This window comes from Anomalospiza imberbis, chromosome 3, assembly GCF_031753505.1.
Source record: "Anomalospiza imberbis isolate Cuckoo-Finch-1a 21T00152 chromosome 3, ASM3175350v1, whole genome shotgun sequence".
NCBI classification, from domain to species: Eukaryota; Metazoa; Chordata; class Aves; order Passeriformes; family Viduidae; genus Anomalospiza; species Anomalospiza imberbis.
In genome coordinates, this window is record NC_089683.1 from 92311302 (window position 1) to 92317675 (window position 6374).

Below are 6374 nucleotides of genomic sequence, written 5' to 3' on the forward strand. Positions count from 1 at the left end.
AGTTGAGCCAACCATATATTTTTTAATCTATTAGTTTTCCTAACAGTATACAATGAGTTGATCACTGTAGTATAATGGGCTTCTACTTGAAATTTTGCTGTAGACATACTTATCTTTACCCAGTCATGTAAAAGTATGAAAAGATAGAAGTTTTGTACTGAATGCTGTTTAATATATATTCTGAAGTCTGGTGTTTACCATGTCATTAAAAGGCACCCTGGCTTCAGTGCAAAGCTGGCTTCAGAAGTCACAGCCCACTTTTCCCCTGGAGAAGTGGAGCAGGTGGACAGGAATGGGATTCCTTCAGGCTGGTCTTACTACCACCACACCTGATTGCATTTCTTCAAAAGTTCACCTTTCCTGGGGAAGGAGCATACAGGACAACACATGATTCAGCGCTCTGATGGCGTAAATGATGTGCACATCTTCAGTATTATTCTGGCTTGAACCGCACCACACCAGGGAGTAGCCATGCTGCATGAGCTGCCCCATATGTATGCACACATTTGTATATTTATATATACATTTACATATACGAGTTCTACCAGTCCTGCCTAATCCTTTGGGAAAATGCAAAGAAGGAATGGCAAATCTTCTTGCCCTGTTGTTGTCTTAGAAGAGACATTTAGTTCAAGGTGTTGGGGAAAATATTCCACATTGCTATTTGTATTTATTCAAATGAAACAAAACTGATTTATTGGAAAATATTATTTACCAAAAAAAAAGCCTTTCTTTAAGGTTTTCCACTATTAAACCCACCACTTATTACTTCAGCCTTCTAATTCTTAGTGGCCCTTTTCAATTACTGGAGTTTACCAGCAAGTTATTTCACACTTTAAATAGATGATGTCTTCCTTGAGTAAAAATTGTTACTGTGAAATGGACTGCAGTCAGTGACACCAACAGCCTCCACTAAGATGAGAGGTACAAGTGCTCTTTTCTTCTCAGTTGTAACATGTCTTCTTTGTATTGCATTACCTAACAAGAGTTTTCAGATTCTAACTCAAGCCATCTTTTAAAAATAAATTAGCTACAGACTCAATTAGCCAGCACTGGTCAGAACAGATCACAATGACTGCATATGCTACTCAATGTGCCTCTTTGTTAAAAAGTTGACAACTTATAAGAAAAGAAAAAATTCAAACAATTTTCTCTCTTAATAGACCTCAAAACTCTCTGTGGTGAAGCAGAATAGTGAAAGTATAACTGAACACCTGCTAGTTCCTTTCTAGATTATTAAATTATATATATGTTCTCCTACAGGGGTATCTCAGATTCCCCTTGCATTTTTCCTTTCCTTTAAAAACTGGTGGCCTGATTATCCTCTACTCTAGTTTTTGGAGACCACAGAATTACCAAAGTCATCAAATTTACATTGACATAAAATGTACTGGTTCACATCATTAAGGAAAAACTCTTCAAATGAGCCCAACGGTCAGAATATTATAACTAAAAACTTAAGTTTCCATTTTCTGAAATTATTATATTTTAATATTAAGTTTTTCTTAAAAAAATATATTGAAATGGGTTTCTGGGAAGTAAAGCCATGGTTGGATATGAGCTGATGTGTAAGTAAAGCTCAATGCTATTATAAGAGGATCAGTTCTAAACTGACTTCTATAGTTTCTATAGTTAAAAAGGCCTTCCAGTTTTATTCAGTACAGGCACAGTCAACTATCTTTTTTCTCCATCACTGTAATGGATAGAAGATGGGATCTCTTCTTGATAACTCTTTTTTTAATATTCACCACATATCCAAAGTAATGCAGACAAATTGGTACACTAACCATATATATTTGATTTCTGTGGTTCATATCTCTGAATACATGTCCTAGATAAAAAATTATTTTCTGTCTTCCACAATTTTTACCACAGAGATTTCAGAGTATACATGAGTTCTTGGCTTATTTGAGATATAAATGTCTTTCCTGTAGTCCAGTGTTGAATATATTGCGTTCTACACACGTAATTACTAAACACTCCAAAACTATTGTGACTGAAATATGTCTTTAGTATTTGTTTTCCCTGTCCAACAGGGTAGTGGGGATTTCAAAAGCTTTTGTTTCTGCAGCTTTATTTTTTTTGTAGGGGGAAAAAAAAGGAAAAAATCAAAATCATCCTTACCCAAGTCTGACTTAAATATCTGTGTTAATTGTCTTTGCTGGTCAGCTGCTGCTTGTGAGGTGAAAGTAGGCTCAGTCCTGCTCCCTGTCTTAGAAAAAAACCCATAAAATATCTTTTTAAAATGACATTTAACCTCTATTTGATCCCAGATATATGGGGGGGCCTGCATGTTCTACACATGTGATGAATTTTGGACATTGTTATTGGAAGTGTGGTGTTTTTAATGTGGAACAAGCCCTTTGCTGCTGGGCTGTACCACATATTTGTCAGAGTGATGGAGAGCCATGAACTTCAATGGGAGCACCAGATAAAGTGGAAAGTCCTTAAATAGGAAGAAGGAACAGGAATTAAAAGAATACCAGATCCAGAGAGTCTCACAGAGGGGAAAATAGGGGAAGACTTATGAGTCCTTCAAAGGTTTTGAATTGGAAAGACAAATTTTTGAAGTAGGAGAAAAGGACATTTAACCATGAGGCACTACAGTGACAAAGAAAGGCACTCTAATTTTGAGGAGACAAGGTGAGATGCAGGAAGTTTGTGGATACCCTACAGGAGCTCTGACCTATTGCTAAACAACACTGTGGAAAAGACACCTACAAAGCTGGAGCTATACCAAAGGATTAATAAAAAAATCCTTATCCCACCACAAAACCTGTATGTGCTTTGCTTCTCTTTGCCCAGCTGCTCTCCCTTTGGGAAGGGATGCTTCCCTCTTTGTTTCTCACACTTTAGAAGTGGTTGCCACAGCCTAGCCACTTTATGATTTTCAGGATTATTATTACAGGTCTGAAGAAACTTGGAAGTCTGCGCAGATCACGAGAAGAGACTGTCAGCAGTACAGTGGGGTTATTTCCTTTATAAGTAGAATATTGGAATATTCTGTTCATCTGATTAATAATAAGCACATTATTTTAAGTATATTTTCTTTTGTTAGATAATGCAAAGTGAAAATAGTTTTCATTAATTGATGTTTCCCCCCTGCCTGGTACTTTTGTGACCATCCTAATTTCTAGTACTTGCTTTGGGCAGCTTTTTTAGCTCCATTACATTAAGGAAGTTCATCACCTTCACCAAAGATATACTGATTGACTTTAGATTATGATCTGGCAATTTCTTCAGTCTTTTCTTAAGAACTTTCTCTTTTTTCTGTCCCCAAGCTATATTTAGTTTTTTTTTTACATTTGCTGCATTCACTGAGAACTGAACTCTTTTAACTGCAAACACCCTGTTGCTGTAGGAACTGTGGTGCTGTGTGATTTACTGTTGCTTTTAGCTCTGCACACCAGAGTTGAAATTCTGTATAATACTTTCATAGGCCAAGTCACGCTGAGTGTCTTTAATCAAGATTGCATGCTCCTATCATTTGGCTACATCTGAACATTACTTAGGCGTTTTGAGGAGTAAATAGTTTTAATATATTTAGATAAATGTTAATAAAGGGGTAAGAAAAGGGATCTTTTATGGACCAACTATCCAAAACAATAGGAGCTACTTTCCAATGTGCAAGGTAAATGCTTATTTTTCTGTGAGGAGGGGCAAAAAAACCAAAATCTGAGACAGGACAGTAAGAAAGGGATCACTGCAGCTCCAGAAGCACCAATAGTCTGGTAGTGTTAAAAATAATTTTAAAAGAGAACCTTTGGCCATATTGCTAGCCAAAAAGGGGATTTGATTTGTAAGCAAAGCCTGCCTTTTCTGCTGCTTGATTCCTTTTCCTTTCAAGGACAAGGACACAGGAGGTTTTTCCTCCCTTATAAATAAACAAAACTGAACAAAGTAATACTGGTTCAAATTTCTTCTACTGAAAGTAAATGGTACATTACCAATTCGAGTTAGGAAATGGTTAAAAGAAGCAGCACGCTATTCTCATGGTTGCTGTCCAAAATCAGAAATTTTCTGTTTCCCTTCCTCCTCAGCCAGTCCAGTTGATGATCCTGGGCTTTCCCAAGGGCACAGACCATATTCTGCTATGGTTGGTACCATGAGGTGTGATGCTTTCCAGGAGATTAGGGTAGCTCTCTCCAGAAAATACTGGTGGGCATAGAGAAGGCAAGGAAATGCACTTTTTTATAATGCTTTCAAAGTTAGAAAATGTTGTTGCCTACTGACTGCAAACCAGTGCTAGTGTGCTTATCAGATTTCCCTTACTGCCTTCCCTTCAGTGTTAGGGATTAATGGCTTCCAAAGATGCATGTTCATCTCCACAAGAGAAAAAACTGGAAAACTGTTTAAGTTCTTTAGTTTTCACCATTGCTTCATGTGAGTTACAGGCCTAAAGGTCTAGTTAAATGTAAAATTCCAAATAATAATAATAAGGCAGTGGAATTCTTTTTTTTTAAATGTGTCTCTGAATGGTAATGTCCAGATTATGTGAGCATCAGAAATTATATTAGAATAGTGTCATGTTTCCATGTTATGTCAGTATGATGCACTTGGAACTATCAGACATTAAAATATTGGCTTCTTGACAACCCTTTTTTGCAAACGTATCGGTATTGCTGTGATCTTTAACTGAGATTTTTCTTCAGCAGATTAATACGAAGAAGGGACCAACAAGCTGTGCAGCAGAACTAAAGGGGGCTGATTTCCTGTGGTAAGTGCCCGAGGTCCTGCAGCACCTCAGTGACCACAAATTATTGTGGGGACCGAGGTGAATCCTTATGACCTCCCTGGTGCCCCAGTGCTCCCGAGGGCAGGACACAGGCAGTGCCATGGCTTGCTCTGGCGTCTGCTGCACATTGACCAGACACAAACCCCAGGGCTGAAGAGCTGGGGTCACCCAGGATCTCTCACAGAGATCCTCTTGTGCTGTGGTGTCCCCACCACAGCCCACGTGCAGATTTGCATGACATTCGTAAGTTGATTTTATCTTTCAGACCCCTGAAAGATAAAATCCTGCCCTTGTGTGGTTAAGCTTGGCCAACAGACTCAGGATTTGTTGTGGGGGTTCATCTAACGGGCAGGACAACAGTGAGTGTGACTGTGTAATTCCCACTTCCTTGAGAAAGCAGGAAAAGATGGAGCTGCCAGCAGGTTTTGGTGTGAGCAGTAGCACGACCTGCACTTTGCACATGAGCACGTCAGTCCAGGTGGGACTGGAGGTGGCAGCCAGGGAGACTTTGGGCAGTGCCATACTGGGGCACAGCTGGGCACCACCACCCCGTTCAGCCCCTGGCAGGAGCTGTGCCCCACCCCTGGCCACCCCGGCCACTGTGGCTGTCCTTGTGCCAGGGAGCACCACTGGGGCTGGCCCTCAGCTTGCACAGGGTCTGTCCCCATGGGTCCCTGGCAGCTCCAGGGTGACATACGACGCAGATCTAGCTCTGCTGCTTCTGCAAACCTCCTTGTCTACTCCCCAAACTCCTCCTTGGGGGCCAGGAATGGTCATTAGTCTGTGGTTAATCCTCACTGTGTTCCCAAGAGATAATGACATTCAGTACCAGTAATATCCTGACTCTCACATTTGTCCCAGATTGGGTCACTCCCTCTGTGGAGCAGTGACCCCCTACTCCAAGACAGGACAGGGACATGATTTTCAAAATGAAAGGGCTTTACCAATGGTGGTCACAATTTAGCTGTTTTGCTATAGTGCTGCTCCTGGTCTGAGAACAGAGAAAATGAGACAAAACCAATGCATCATGTAGGGGGAAAAAATGTAGTACTGTTTGGAAAATAAGCTTACAAAACTTGCTCCTCTGTTTACATAGTTAATTTAGTCTATCAGTGAACAAATTGATTTTTCAAATTTGCCTCTACAGCTCTTTCACTTGTTACAAATTCCTATGACACTTTATCAGGTAAAGTGTTCAACTTATAATGAACATAATTCTACCACCACCATGAGTTTTTCAGAAGTCTTGTCTAGCATGATTTGTTGTTAACAAGCTCATAGGGATTTTTTGTTTTCATGGGCAAAAAATTTTGAAAATATAATTGTACTGATTTCTTGTCAAGATGAAGTTGCCAGCTCAATGGAATTATAGCTTTTACACAAGTTATGAGGCAGCACTCCTCTGAGAAAGCTTGTTTCACTTTCAAGGAATGTGTGCTCTTAAGTCAGACCTGCTGGTTATTTTAAACAAATGCAACTGATTTAGGAAGATACATATGCTGGATGCTGGGGATATCCCTACTTTATGGAGTGGCTTTATTTCCACTATCTGAATTTCCAAATGTGTTGCAAGGTTAGCAGTATTTGATGAAGTTTCTAAATGCTGCAGTGACATGACTATGTGAGAATCATTATAATT